Below are 16,726 nucleotides of genomic sequence, written 5' to 3' on the forward strand. Positions count from 1 at the left end.
AACTTTCAAAGAAAGCAAAGGGCTGTTATTCAGAAACAAACCTATCATTCACAGTGCATCATCCACCGACCAAGTGGAAAATTGAAGTGGAATTATATTAAGTAGCTAAGTCAAACGAAGCAAACGTCATGGTCATGGGTTATATAAAATCACAGTTTAAGATTATTGAGAAGCTCAACAGCTAAAGAAAAACAAAATTATAAACAAGGGTTTCCTCTTAACCAGAACTTAAGTGTCAAAGGTTTGGTGCATATGGATTTTCAAAAGGCATTTGATACAGTGCCACACAACAGACTTGTGAGCTCATGGAATAAAAGGGAAAGTAGGCACTTGGATAAGAAATGGGTTATGCGACAGGGAACAGAATAGTGATAAACCGTTGTTTTTTCAGATTGAAGGAAGGTTTGCAGTGTAGTTCCCCAGGGGTCAGTGTTGGGGCCCTTGTCTTCCTGATATATATTAATGAATTAGATTGTGGTGTTCAGGGCATGATTTCAAAATTTGGAGATGACACCATGATTGGAAACGTCAACTGTGATGAGGGTATTCGTGAACTTCAAAAGGATATAGACATGTTGGTGGATTGGGCAGACAAGTGGCAGGTTAAGTTCAATGCAGAGAAGTGTGAGGTGATTTGTTTTGAAGGAAAGATATGGAGAGATAGTACAAAATAAAGGAAGAAACTTTAAAGGAGGTGCAGGAACAGAGGGACCTCAGTGTATATGTACATAAGTCATTGAAGGTGGCAGGGTATGTTAAGGGAGCAGTTAATAAAGCATATAGTATCTTAGGCTTTATTAATAAGGGCATTGAGTACAAGAGTAAGGAGGTCATGTTGAAATTGTATAAGACATTAGTTAGGCAAAATCTGGAGTACTACGTACAGTTCTGGATGCCATACTTGAGTGAGGATGTGAAGGCATTGGAGAGAGTACAGAAGAGATTCACAAGAATAATCGCAGATATAAAGAACTGTTGCTATGAGGATAGATTCGAGAGGTTGAGTGTTTTCCTAGAAGAAAAGAAGACTGAGAGGGGGCTTGATAGGAGGAATTCAAGATCCTGAGGGGTATGGACAGGGTAAATAGTGAGAAACTGTTCCCACTCAAGAGAGCATCAAGAACTAGAGGGCACAGATTCAAAATAATTAGCAAAAGGAGTAGAAATGATGTGAGGAAAAGTTTTTTCACCCAGAGATAGTCGGAATCTGGAATGAACTTCCTGAGGACAGTGGTGGAGGCAGGTTCGATTGAGGTATTCATAAGCGAATTGGATTGCTATTTGTAAAGAATGAATGTGCATGGTTACGGGGATAAGGCAGGGGAGTGGGTTGAGGTAGAATGCTCTTTCAGAGAGCCAGTGCAGACTTGATGGGCTGAATGGCCTCCTTCAGCACTGTAAAGATTCTGAGAAAAGTCTGAACATGGGGCACAGAGGTTCCCATGCTTTTTTTACCCCCCTCCCTCTGTAAATTCAAATCCTATTCTCACCCCCGCCATTTTTCTAAAATAAAGTTATTTTTTTTAGTTCCCAAGGCAACAGTTGGGGTTTTCAAAAATTGGGAAAAAAATACTGAAATAACTTTAAAACGTTACCTCTATCTTCAGATATGTAGGGACTGTGAATCTTAAATAGCCAATTGCTTCAGGGAATTCTACTTTCATGCAGCAACCAAGAGGTACCACAGAAATATTTTTCGTTTTAACTGATACAGCCTCCCAGAGACAGGAAACAAGCATTATGGAACTTAGCAGAGTGAGGAGGTTGGGATCCCTGACAGTTTCAAGAAGTGGTCATCAGACCTCTCAGAACAGTTTTTGATGCCTGGTAAATTACTTCCTTCCTGCTCTTCTGCCACTATTCCAGGCTTCAAGATTCAAGCCCATCTTTTCTAGCAGTCAATGTCTTAACTTCTACAACTAGGTTTTCATCTCTCTATAACATTCAAACAGCCCTAATCAAAGTCACAAATGGCTTAATATATAACTGTGACCATGGTGCACTTGCTTCCTTTATCTATATGCAGCTCTTCACACAATCGACTATCCCCCCTCTCTTTTGATGCTCCTGCTTCCATTCTGACTTCTCCCAGTCATAGCTAGAGCCCTCTCAGTAAAGAAAATTCTCCTAATTTTAATCTTAAATGATTGATTGGAAAAAAAAAATCATAGCCAGAACAACTTCAACAGTGTCTTCCCACGACTGGCACAACTACCTTCAAAGTCCTCAAAGAATTTATCTTTAGTGCCCTCCTTCCTCATGTACATGTTATCCCTTGGTGACAAAGAGATGGGAATCAACTTCCACATGTATGCTGGAAACACCCAGCTTTACTTTCATATCACCCAGCTCAATACATCTGCTGCCTGGTTGTCGGACATCCATTATTGATTGGACACAATTTTCTCCAGCTAATAATTGCTTTTACCAAAGCTATCATCTTTGGCTCTGCCAACTCCATGTTCCTGACATCAATTCCATCCTTATGAGGTCACTGTCTCAAGCCGAACCAGATTGTTTGCAACTTCAATGTTTTATTTGACTCCAAAGACCTGCCAACCCCACATTCTCTCCATCATATTCCACCTTCAAAAAACTGCTTTTGTCCAATCTGCTGCTGGAAAAAAACTCACCCGTAACTTTGTCACCTCCTGATTCCAATCTTCTAATAATCTCCTGTCCTACATCTTTTCCTCATCAAAAACTAGTTGCCCTTATTTTATCCAGTGCCAGCACCTGCTCACCTATTATTCCTATCTTTGCTGACCTACATTGGATCCTGGTTCCCCAACACCTTCAATATAACACTCTCATCCTCAAGCAAATACAGTGAGTGATGCAAGAAACTAGCAGACATTACAGGAATATGCACTGAAAAATACAGAGGAATATATATCTCAAATTCTATATCTTTGCATTTTGGAAAAAAATACTGTTCCTTGTTCATTGAGCAATAATAATAGGCTAGACAGAGATTTTGTCCCCTGGCTGGGGAATCTAGAACATGGTTGCAGAGTCACAGAATAAAAGATTTAGGATTAAAATTAGGAGAAATTTCTTTACTCAGGGTTGTGAAACTTTGGAATTCTCTACCCCAGAGAGTTGTAGGTTCTTCACTGAGTATATTTTAGGCTAAGACGGATAGACTTTTGGTCTCTCAAGTGATTTGACAAGCAGGTGGGGGAGTGGAGTTGAGGCAAATCAGCCATGATCATATTGGCTGGTGGAGCAACCTTGAGGGGCAGCCTGATCTAGTCCTGCCCCTATATCTTATGTTCTGATGTTCGTAGTCAATTACCACAAAGAACAGAATTGACAAGAAGTCAATTAAGTAACTGTAACTTAAGGTAGTGATTCTTCATCTGGTTGTGAAATCACTCTGGGGATTTTTCCATCTTACTTTTTTTCAGTTATATGACAAGGGATATATTTTTCTCTTCTGCGTGTCCCAAGGCCAAGAACATAGTTACAATTTTTAATCTATTTGTATGCAGATTATCCTTTCCACTCCTTGCATCCAAAAAAGTCCTATGTTAGATTTTGAGGAATCACAAATATTACGCCTTACATCTAAAACTGTAGTTGCATTTGAAAAATAAAATGGTGCAACTTCCACAAGTGTCACTGTTTAGGTTAGTTACTCCAACATTATACCACATGCCTCAGGAAATTGCAACATATCCTCAAATGGCTAGCTGTTATTTTCAGTCAACTGTTCTAACATCCCAAACAGATATTTTGGGGGGTTTTATGTGATGTACACAAAATAAAACTCATTTTTGCTTTGGATTTTGCAAGTCATGACTACAAGTTGCATGTGTCCTTCCAAAATAATTGTTTGTTTAGGTTTATGCAATGCCTGCTGTGAGATTAAATCATTTGCAATCCATTATTCAGAGTCTGAACACAAATTAAATCTCAGACCATTGGTATTTCAATGATCTAACCCGTTAAGGTCCAACACTCTTATTTTAACCATTTACATTTATGGAATTGCCTGTAATGGAACAGTTCTGTAGTACAAGTGGTTCTTATGCTGGCAAACTTGCCGTACTTGCAACTTATTATCTTGCACATACATTTACTAAAATGTTATATTGGAGACCATTATATTGCCACTAATGTCACTGATGATCTGGACAAATGGACTCAGAGCTCACTAATGCAATGTAAGATATTAAAAAGGTATATCAGTGTAAGCATCCACTAGTGGCTAGCATACACAAATGAAGAAGGCGCTGAACAAGAATAGAGTCAGAGTTTTACAGCATGGAAAGAGGCCCATGGTGTCCACGCTAGTCATCAAGCACCTATCTACTCCAATGCCATTTTCCACCATTTGGCCCGTAAACAAAGAGCTATTTTTTCATGCTTTCATGATCAATTGGTTCCACTATTTGAGCATATTTATCTAGTCATAATCCTAAACTTTTTTCCAACCAGTTTAAACTGTTATTCACATTTAGTCAATGCTCTACTGAAATTTCAGTAGCGTTTAGGCTGTTCCCATCTGTGTTCACAAATGCCATTACCAGCCTAATTATTATTATGCAGTTATGAATTTTAATGCTTTTAGATGTCTTGGTTTCTAATTTGACTGCAAACATTGACACAAAATGAAAACAAAATGACCGATTTTCAAAAGCACGTTTTCTTGGGAGGGTGTTGGTTACAGGATGGTGTGTCTTAAAGAAGTCTTCATAGCCTTCACTAGATTAACTGTAAGTCTTTATTAACTACTAGAACTATTTAAACATGTACAGTAAAGGGAACAAGCCAGGAGCTGTCCCAATGCTTAGGTCTTTTCCTGTCTCTGCTCAACACCACACTGACCCTCGGGTCTAGGTCATGTGCCTTCTTACATCACTATGTAGGCTGCTCTATACTCAGTACCACATTAACCCTCTATATGCCAGATCCTTATACCACACATTTTACAGCTGGTTGCATAATTACTGAAAGCAGAAAGTAATGTCTAAGAATTAAGTAAAAACAGAAAATGGTGGCATTGAGCTACAGGTCAGTCAGCATATGAAAGAGAAAGATAAGTTAATATTTCAGATAGAATTTGCTGTGTACAGTACTGAGGAAAGACTCACCATGTTGACCTGCTGCATGCAGCCATTGTTGAATTAGCTTTATTTACACCTCCCTAACAGAAACAGGCAACTCTTAAAATATACTCACTACCTTCCCACTTTAACAACTTGTATATTAAATGTAAAATGCAACATATACATAATTTCCCAGAATATGATATGACTAAACCAATACTACAATACCTAAAAGCGAATTTCAAGCTTGGTATGACATTAAACTGTTCTTCCGTCACCTTTGCCGCTATACCCACTGGTTTGGTTAGAAGTCCTACCCCCACTCATCAGACTCTTTCACCCATCTCCAATCATTTTGCTCCACCTCGACCCCCTCCCTCTGGCCTCTTAGCGGCTCTTGATCTTTTTAGAGAACTGCTGGCTTGACATCGGCCGTCTCAATTTCTTTGCTCCCTTCACCCACTCTAACTTGTCTCCCTCTGAACTTGCTGCACTTCGTTCTCTCAGGTCCAACCCCGATATTGTTATCGAACCTGTTGACATGGGCAGTGACCACTCCCTTGCAGACGCTGAATGCCAACTCTCCGACACTTCCTCCTAACTCCCCTTGGCATGACCCCACCACCAAACATTAAGCCACTGTTTCCAGAACGGTTACTGACCTCATCTCCTCAGTTGATCTTCCCTCAAAACCTATTTCATGTCTAACTTTTTCCAGTTCTGATGGAAGATCATAGACCTAAAATCACAGGCCCAAAGATCATAGACTCTGTTTAAAAGCAAAATACGATGGATGCTGAAATGAAAACAGAAAATGCTGGAAAAACTCAGCAGGTCTGACAGCATCTGTGGAGAGAGAAACAGGGTTAACGTCGAGTCAGTATGACCCTTCTTCAGAGCTAAAGAGAAATAGAAATGTGATGAAATTTATACTGTTTAAAAGTGGTGGAACAGGTGAAGCTGGATAGAAGGCCAGCGGTAGGTGTGGGCAAAGGAGAGATTGGACAAAAAGACAAAGGGAGTGTTAATGGTAGTGGTAAGGGCTAAAGGAGGTGCTGATAGTGGTATTAAGGTAAAAAAGCAGAATGTGTTAATAACAGAACAAGGGTCAGCACTCTGTGAAAGAACAACGTGGAACAAGCAACAGAAGGCCCTTGTGGGGTTGGGGAAAAGGGTAGAAAAAGGGATAAAAAAGGGGATAAAACAATTATTAAAAAAATAAAAAGTAAGTAGATAAAAAATAAAAACATTTTTTTTAAAAAAAGGAGTTCATAGCCCGAAGTTGTTGAACTTAATGTTTAAGTCCAGAAGGCTGTAAAGTGCCTAATCGGAAGATGAGGTGCTGCCCCTTCAGTTTGCGTTGGGCTTCATTGGAACACTGCAGCAGGCCTTCGGAGATGGACCAGGTGAAGGTGATATAGGGGTGGAAATTGGAAGCAAAATTGATACATTTTTCCAGGTCCAGATGAGAGCATGAAGCAGCACCAAAACAGTTACTGATGTACTGAAAAAGAGAGTTGTAGGAGGAGGCCTGTGTAGGATTGGAACAAGGAATGTTCAACATACCCCATAAAGAGGGGAGGCAATGGTGTAGTGGAATTGGTGCTGGACTAGTAATCGAGCTCTGGGGACCCGGGTTCGAATCCCGCCAAGGCTGATGGTGGAATTTGAGTTCAATAAAAATCTGGAATTAAAAGTCTAACGATGACCATGAAACCATCGTCAATTGTTGTAAAAACCCACCTGGTTCACTAATCCCCTTCAGGGAAGGAAATCTGTCGTCCTTCCCTAGTCTGGCCGACATGTGACTCCAGACCCACAGCAATGTGGTTGACTCTTAAAATGCCCTCTGAAATGGCCTAGCTCAGTTGTAACAAGCCGCTACAAAGTCACAAAAAAATGAATGAAACTGGATGGACCACCCGGCATCAACCTAGGCACCAGAAACGACAATGGCAATCTCAGCCCTGTCAACCCTGCAAAGTCCTCCCTAATAACATCTCGGGGCTAGTGCCAAAATTGGGAGAGCTGTCTCACAGACTAGTCAAGCATCAGTCTGACACAGTCATCCTCACGGAATCATACCTTACAGATAATATCCCAGACACCACCATCACCACCCTTTGGTATGTCCTGTCCCACCAGCAGGAAGGCCCAGCAGAGTTGGTAGCACAGTGGGTATACAGTCAGGAGGGAGTTGCCCTGTGAGTCCTCAACATTGACTCCAGACCCCATGAAGTCTCATGGCATCAGGTCAAACATGGGCAAGGAAACCTCTTGCAGATACCACGTATCTTCCTCCCTCAGCTGATGAATTAGTGCTCCTCCATGCTGAGTACCACTTGGAGGAATCACTGACGGTGGCAAGGGCGCAGAATGCACTCTGGGTGGGGGGCTTCAATGTCCATCACCAAGAGTGGCTCGGTAGCACCGAGCTGGCCGAGTCCTAAATGACATAGCTGCTAGACTGGGTCTGTGGCAGGTGGTGAGGGGACCAATAAGAGGGAAAAACATACCTGACCGCATCCTCACCAACATGCCTGCCGCCGATGCATCTGTCCATGACAGTATCAGTCGGAGTGACCACCGCATAGTACTTATGGAGACGAAATCCCACTTTCACACTGAGGATACCCTCCATCGTATTGTGTGGCACGACTCTAGCAACTCAAGACTGGGCATCCATTAGGCGTTGTGGGCCATCAGCAGCAGCAGAATTGTACTCGAACACAATGTGTAATCTCATGGCCTGGCATATTCCCTACTCTACCATTACCAACAATCCAGGGGATCGACCCTGGTTCAATAAAGGGTGCAGGAGGGCATGGCAGGTGCAGCACCCAGCATACCTAAAAACGAGGTGTCAACCTGGTGAAGCTATAACACAGGACTGCTTGCGTACCAAACAGAATAAGCAGCAAGTGATAGGCAGGGCTAAGCGATCCCACAACCAACAGATTAGGTCTAAGCACTGCAGTACTGCCACATCCAATCGTGAATGGTGGTTGGCAATTAAACAACTCACTGGAGGAAGAGGCTGCTCCACAAATATCCCCATCCCCAATGATGGAGGAGCCCAGCACAACAGTGCAAGAGATAAGGCTGAAACATTTCCTACAAATCTTCAGCCAGAAGTGCCGAGTGGATGATCCATCTCAGCCTCCTCCGGAGGTCCCCAGTATCACAGATGTCAGTCTTCGGCCAATTTGATTCACTTCACATGATATCAAGAAATGGCTGAAGGCACTGGATCCTGCAAAGGCTATGGGCCCAGACAATATTCTGGCAATAGTACTGAATACTTGTGCTCCAGAACTTGCCGCACCCCTAGCCAAGCTGTTCCAGTACAGCTACAACATTGGCATCTACTTGGTTTTGTGGAAAATTGCCCAGGTATGCCCTGTACACAAAAAGCAGGACAAAACCAACCTGGCCAATTACCGCCCCATCAGTCTACACTCCATCATCAGTAAAGTAATGGAAGGGGTCAACAGTGCTATCAAGCGGCACTTGCTTAGCATTAACCTGCTCACTGACGCCCAGTTTGGGTTCCGCCAGGGCCATTCAGCTCCTGATCTCATTACAGCCTTGATTCAAACATGGACAAAACAGCTGAATTCCCGAGGGGAGGTGAGAGTGACTGCCCTAGTCATCAAGGCCACATTTTGATGCCACACTCTCTCAAGTCTTAGCAAAACTGGAGTCAATGTGAATCAGGGGAAAAACTCTCCGCTGGTTGGAGTCATACCTAACACAAAGGAAGATTGTTGTGGTTGATGGAGGTCAATCATCTTAGCTCCAGGACAGCGCCACAGGAGTACCCCAGGGTGGTGTCCTTGGCCCAACCATCTTCAGCTGCTTCATCAATGACCTTCCTTCCATCATAAGTTCAGAAGTGGGGATGTTTGCTGATGATTGTACGATATTCAGCACAATTCGCGACTCCTCAGATACTGAAGCAGTCCATGTCCAAATGCAGCAAGACCTGCACAATATCAGGCTTGGACTGACAAGTGGCAAGTAACATTAGCGCCACACAAGTGTCAGGCCATCTCCAACAAGAGAGAATCCAACCATCGGCCCTTGATGTTCAATGGCATTACCATCACTGAATCCCCCACTATCAACATTACCATTGACCAGAAACTAAACTGGACTAGCCATATAAATACTGTGGCTACAAAAGCAGGTCAGAGGTGAGGAATGGTGCAACAAGTAACCCACCTCCTGACTCCCCAAAGCCTGTCCACCATCTACAAGGCACAAGTCAGGAGTGTGATGGGATACTCCCCACTTTCCTGGATGAGTGCAGCTCCCACACCACTCAAGAAGTTTGTCACTGTCCAAGACAACAGCAACCCGCTTGCTTGGCAATCCATCCACAAACATTCACTTCTTCCACCACCGACGGACAGTAGCAGCAGTGTACACCATCTACAAGATGCACTGCAGAAATTCACCAAGGCTCCTTAGACAGCACCTTCCAAACCCATGACCACTGCCATCTAGAAGGACAAGGGCAGCAGATAGTTGGGAACACCACCATCTGGAAGCTCCCCTCCAAATCACTCACCATCCTGACTTGGAAATATATCGCCATTCCTTCACTGTCGCTGGGTCAAAATCCTGGAACTCCCTTCCTAACAGAACTGTAGGTGTACCTACACCACATGGACTGCAACGGTTCAAGAAGGCAGCTCACCACCACCTTCACAAGGGCAATTAGGGATGAACAATAAATGCTGGCCCAGTCAGCGAAGCCCACATCCCATGAATGAATGAAAGAAAGAAAGAGATAGGCATAACTGGGGCCCATGCATTTTTATTTGGAGGAACTGAGACAAGTTTAAGGAGAAATTGTTCATTGAGAGAGCAAGTTCAGACAGACAGAGGAGAGTGGTGGTGGATGGGGGACATTCAGGCCTCTGTACAAGGAAGAAGCGGAAAGCCCTCAGACCATCCTGGTGGGGGATGGAGGTGTAGAGGGATTGGACGTCCATGGTGAAGAGGTTGTGGTTAGGGCCAGGGAACTGGAAACTGTTGATATAATGTAGGGCATCAGAGGAATCGCGGATGTAGGTAGGAAGAGACTGGGTAAAGGGAGAGAGAATGGAATCAAGATGGGAAGAAATGAGTTCCGTGGGGCAGGGAACTGGCTGAAACGATTGGTCTACCAGGACATTGATGCTTGTGGATTTTGGGAAGGAGGTACAAGCAGGCTGTCTGGGGTTGGGAAACTATGAGTTTGGAAGCTGTAGAGGGAAGATCCCCAGGGGAGATGAAGTCAGTGACAGTCCTGGAAACAATGGCTCTGACAAACTCTGTTTCTTCTCCACCGATGCTGCCAGACCTGCTGAGTTTTTCCAGGTAATTCTGTTTTTGTTTTGGATTTCCAGCATCCGCAGTAGTTTTTTGTTTTTATATCTGTTTGTCTCCCCACAGATGTTACCTAACCTGCTGAATATTTCCAGCATTTGCTGTTTTTATATTTGAAACTTAACTGGTTGAGTTGAAAATTTGTTTTTACAGTAATTCCAACTAAAACACATATATGAGTTGAGTGTTACAAGCACAGGCTGATTGGCTACAGTCAGTACTTTGCTTGTTACGAACAGCAGAAGGGACATGCTGTTTCATACGATCCGCCTATTGACGGGATGTACGTCCTACATGCCTGGCATTGCACCAGCACTGAAATTCATATACCACATTACTCGTGAATGATAGGCAAAACGCCTTTTTGGCTTGATCGCAGCATCCTGTTTGTGGAGAATACCACTCATGTTGCTACTGCATAGTAGCCAGCATGAAACAGATAGCTTCACCTTCTGCTCAAAATTTTAAGACACCTTACACTTCTGGAGTAATTTGAAGTAGATTGGGCACTTTTCAGGACCAAAAATGGTGAGCTTTTCCCATTCATGAGTTTGCGCCATATACAGCAAGTAATAATCTAATCAGGGTAGCCATTAACTCACAAGACGGCTTTGATGCACCCTATTTCAGCATCAAGCTTGCATTATAAGCAGCCCAACACAAACTGGAGGAACAGCACCTCATCTTCCGACTAGGCACTTTACAGCCTTCCGGGCTGAATATTGAATTCAACAACTTTAGATCTTAAACTCCCCCTCCCCCCATCCCCACCCCGTTTCTTCCCCCTCCCTTTTGTTTTTTTCAATAATTTATATAGATTTTTCTTTTCCCACTTATTTCCATTATTTTTAAATCTACAACTAATACCTTGTCAGTCTTTCCACCCCATCCCCACTAGAGCTGTACCTTGAGTGTCCTGCCATCCATTCTGAATTAGCACTTTTCTTAGATAATATCACCACCTTCAACACCTCTTTGATCCTTTTGTCTGTGACATCTTTTGATTATCTGCTCCTATCACTGCTTGCTTGTCCCTATAACCACCCCACCCTCAACTTCTCTCCCCCCGCCCCCCCACCTTAAACCAGCTTATATTTCACCCCTCTCCTAACTACACTCAGTTCTGTTGAAGGGTCATGTGGACTCGAAACGTCAACTCTTTTCTTCTCCACCAATGCTGCCAGACCTGCTGAGTTTTTCCAGGTAATTCTGTTTTTGTTTTGGATTTCCAGCATCCGCAGTAGTTTTTTGTTTTTATCTCTGTGTTTAATTGACTGCCACTTCTCTTCAAGAAATGCCTTCCTTGAAGAGGTATTGCTCTGTTCTCCGACAGGATTTCCGCCTGTCTCTTCTGCCCTGTTCACCTTCATTGCTTTCCATTTCTCTCCTGGTGTTTGACAAGGTGTTTACTAAAACCTGCTTTCACAGCCATATTTCCTTTCTCAGTGACTGTCTCCGTCTCCGACTCACCCCACGTGGATTTCAACTGAAATTCCATCCCTCATGTTTCGAACCCACCCAGGATTACAGGTATCTCAGGGACATAAAACGCTTCTTGGACTGCTGTTCCTGTCGCATTCTGAGATCCACGCTCAGTGCCATGCGTCGCCATATGAACACACTCAACCTCTCCCTCCAGCAGCACTGCCGCACCCTTTATCAAAGCTGCGCGTGCCCCCAGTTTCATTTTATTCTTCGCCTCATCCAACGCCTCAACAAGAAACTTTTTCTCTTTCTCTCAAGTGCTAAGGAACGCAAGCTCCAACAACTCATCGACACCAACACCCATCTGGGACCCTCCACCCCTGCTTGTCCCTCCGTCCCCACCCCATCTTCCAATCCCAGCCCCAGCCGCGTATTCACTATACCCCCTGACCTTCCCCTCTCCGATGCTAAACGTTCAGTGCTCAGCAAAGGACTTAATTTCATACCCTTACGCCCTCATCTCAATGAATTTCGGGCTCGGCAGGATGCCGAACTCTTCTTCCGCCGTCTTCGTCTCCGTGCTCACTTCTTTGGGCAGGAGTCCTCTCCCCGTTCAACGGATCCTTTTACCCACCTCCAATATTCTCCCTCCACCTGGACCCCTCCCTCTGGATTCTTACCTTCTCTTGATCTTTTCATTGAGAACTGTCGGCGTAACATTAGCCATCTCAATTTCTCTGCTCCTCTCACCCATTCTAATCTGTCTCTCTCTGAACTTACTGCACTCCGTTCTCTCAGGTCCAACCCCAACACTGCCATCAAACCCGCTGACAAGGGTGGTGCTGTTGTTGTCTGGCGCACTGACCTCTACCTCGCGGAGGCTGAGCGTCAACTCGCAGATACTTCCTCCTACCTCTCCCTGGACCATGACCCCACCACAAAACATCAAGCCATTATTTCCAGAACTGTCACTGACCTCATTTCCTCTGGAGATCTTCCTCCCACAGCTTCCAACCTGATAGTGGCCCAACCTCGGACGGCCCGCTTCTACCTCCTACCCAAAATCCACAAACAGAACTGTCCTGGCAGACCGATCGTGTCAGCCTGTTCCTGCCCCATGGAACTCATTTCTCGTTATCTTGACTCCCTTCTCTCTCCCCTTGTCCAGTCCCTTCCCACCTACATCCGTGATTCCTCTGACACCTTACGTCACATCAACAATTTCCAGTTCCCTGGCCCCAACCGCTTCTTCTTCACCATGGATGTCCAATCCCTCTACACCTCCATCCCCCACCAGGATGGTCTGAGGGCCCTTAGCTTCTTCCTTGAACAGAAGCCCGAACAATCCCCATCCACCACTACTCTCCTCCGTCTGGCTGAACTGGTTCTCACACTGAACAATTTCTCCTTTAACTCCTCTCACTTCCTCCAAATAAAAGGTGTGGCTATAGGTACCCGCATGGGCCCCAGCTATGCCTGTCTCTTTATGGGGTATGTGGAACATTCCTTGTTCCAGTCCTACTCCGGCCCCTTCCCACAACTCTTTTTTCGGTACATCGATGATTACTTCGGTGCTGCTTCATGCTCTCGTCGGGATCTGGAAAAATTTATTAATTTTGCTTCCAATCTCCACCCCTCCATCATTTTCACATGGTCCATCTCTGACACTTTTCTTCCCTTCCTTGACCTCTCCGTCTCAATTTCTGATGGTAGATTGTCCACCAATATCCATTACAAGCCTACCGACTCCCACAGCTACCTCAACTACAGCTCCTCACACCCCACTTCCTGTAAGGACTCCATCCCATTCTCTCAGTTCCTTCGCCTCCGTCGCATCTGTTCTGATGATGCTACCTTCAAAAACAGTTCCTCTGACATGTCCTCCTTCTTCTTTAACCGAGGTTTTCCACCCACGGTCGTTGACAGGGTCCTCAACCGTGTCCGGCCCATCTCCCGCGCATCGGCCCTCACGCCTTCTCCTCCCTCCCAGAAACATGATAGGGTCCCCCTTGACCTCACTTATCACCCCACCAGCCTCCGCATTCAAAGAATCATCCTCCGCCATTTCCGCCAACTCCAGCATGATGCCACCACCAAACACATCTTCCCTTCACCCCCCCTGGCAGCATTCCGTAGGGATCGTTCCCTCCGGGACACCCTGGTCCACTCCTCCATCACCCCCTACTCCTCAACCCCCACCTATGGCACCTTCCCATGCCCACGCAGAAGATGCAACACCTGCCCCTTCACTTCCTCTCTCCTCACCGTCCAAGGGCCCAAACACTCCTTTCAAGTGAAGCAGCATTTCACTTGCATTTCCCCTAACTTAGTCTACTGCATTCGTTGCTCCCAATGCGGTCTCCTCTACATTGGAAAGACCAAACGCAAACGGGGCGACCGCTTTGCAGAACACCTGCGGTCTGTCCGTAAGAAAGATCCAAACCTCCCTGTCGCTTGCCATTTTAACACTCCACCCTGCTCTCTTGCCCACATGTCTGTCCTTGGCTTGCTGCATTGTTCCAGTGAAGCCCAACTCAAACTGGAGGAACAGCACCTCATCTTCCGACTAGGCACTTTACAGCCTTCCGGGCTGAATATTGAATTCAACAACTTTAGATCTTAAACTCCCTCCCCCCATCCCCACCCCGTTTCTTCCCCCTCCCTTTTATTTTTTCAATAATTTATATAGATTTTTCTTTTCCCACTTATTTCCATTATTTTTAAATCTACAACTAATACCTTGTCAGTCTTTCCACCCCACCCCCACTAGAGCTGTACCTTGAGAGTGTCCTGCCATCCATTCTTAATTAGCACTTTTCTTAGATAATATCACCACCTTCAACACCTCTTTGATCCTTTTGTCTGTGACATCTTTTGATTATCTGCTCCTATCACTGCTTGCTTGTCCCTACAACCACCCCACCCTCAACTTCTCTCCCCCCGCCCCCCCACCTTAAACCAGCTTATATTTCACCCCTCTCCTAACTACACTCAGTTCTCTTGAAGGGTCATGTGGACTCGAAACGTTAACTCTTTTCTTCTCCATTGATGCTGCCAGACCTGCTGAGTTTTTCCAGGTAATTCTGTTTTTGTTTTGCATTATAAGCAAATGGCCTGGACCCTATTTATGAGGTTGCCAAAAGCCCAATCTTATTGTGCATGGAACTGTAGGAATCCCAATGCATGCATTGAACAGTGAAGGTAGGCTTGTGGTAGACAGCAGTAGAGAACCCATTGGCAGATTTATCAACAAGTACGTGAAGGAAAGGAAGCTCATTTGATTGCTCCATTTCAAAAGGTGAATTTCAGCCCAGAATGGATCCAATTAAGATGTGTAAGGAAATTCTTACATGCAGCTGCAGATTCAAATATAGCAAACGTATCTTCTACATATTGGAAATGTGCAAGGAGTAGGAGGTTAGGTGTCATTCCATCAAAGATACATTTCTCATGGAAACCGACAAAGATGTTTGGCAGAGCTGGGCCTAGAAGGGGTCCCACTGCAACACCATCATCTATTTGGGCATACCTGGTGTCATCAAAACTGAACTCAACTGCATGAGTTGCTGAATTCATGAATGCAATGAATATTCGTCTAGATCAGCATGAATTAGTGATGTGGTGCAAATGTCTAATACCAGCCTGTGCTTGATATACACAAAACATTGTGTCCAACATTAGATGTGATTCACGATTGGACAGCACTGGCTAAATAATCCCGATTGTGCCAAGAATTACACTGACAACCAATTTAAGATTGCGTCAGGCTCGCAGTGTGGCTTGCTTATGCATGATAGAAGCTACATATATTCGAACACATGGCCCTGTCCTTTGCAGACAGAAGGAACATATCCAAATATTGAGAGTTTTTCAACAAAAGCTTGGGAGACAACCAATCCTTGGTTCATTCCCCAGGGCAACGCCTTGACCAGAGTTGCCCTGCATGGTTTGAATTTAAACAAAAGCTTAGCAGTTTAGTGCTCCATGGTGCATTCTCCATGGAAACACCTCTACCAGAGTCCATTTACCAACCAATCAGCACTCTCTTCTCATGCAGTATAAATTGTTATTCCCTTTACAATTGGTATTCTTGTCAATCTGTCCTAATGCATGCAAGACGAGAATTCAATAGTGTGTCTCTTTACTCAGCAATACTCAAGTTCATTACTACCAAACAAACATACATGTATGACTGATATTATCAGAGTAATTTACATGTTAACAATTGTTTTTCCTTTACACCAATATGCATTTAACAAAAAATATTTGACATGTAGTAATGGAGAGAAATTCTTTTTCTTCCTACATACAGTACTTCCAATTAACCAAACAGGCTTCTTTCTCATTCTCTAGGGATATCTTCTTCCATTTCCATGAGAATGAACTGCAGACTTACAATATTTAATACTGTACTGATGGGTCATCAATATCATTGTCCATCTCTAAAGCCAGGCTGCCACTAGGAATTGTACTGCCCTCTGTGAGCCAAATGTGATCGTAAAGGTTTGGCAGCTAGTTAACAAAATGAACTTCCTACTGTACAGGTATGTGTGGAACATTGTAACATCATGTATATGAAGTGGGATAACTGATTAGGATAGTCATGTATTAATAGTTTTAGAATTGACAAATGTAGTTATTAGAGCACTTTCTAAACATGATGGGAAGCACATAGGCATGATGAGTATGGTACTTTGGGAACCCCACTAACAATCACAAGTCATAAAACTTAATGCCTTTGCAGAACAGGTAAACAAATGTTAAGGCAATAAGAGCACAGAGTAGGAGGCGTTACAACCGAGGCATTTCCCAGCCTCCTAGTGAAATAACAGCAATATCTGTAGCCTGAATAATTCTGCTTATTAGGTATG

At 44.1% G+C, this 16,726-nt stretch overlaps 1 protein-coding gene across 4 annotated transcripts in view; it reads right to left on the bottom strand.

Moving 5' to 3' along the window:
* The window catches only part of LOC144696200 (guanine nucleotide-binding protein G(q) subunit alpha-like), a 303,998-nt gene that overhangs the window by 156,533 nt on the left and 130,739 nt on the right, over positions 1 to 16,726 (bottom strand). The window lies entirely within an intron of this gene.

This window comes from Cetorhinus maximus, chromosome 2 (assembly GCF_964194155.1).
Source record: "Cetorhinus maximus chromosome 2, sCetMax3.hap1.1, whole genome shotgun sequence".
Taxonomy (NCBI): Eukaryota; Metazoa; Chordata; class Chondrichthyes; order Lamniformes; family Cetorhinidae; genus Cetorhinus; species Cetorhinus maximus.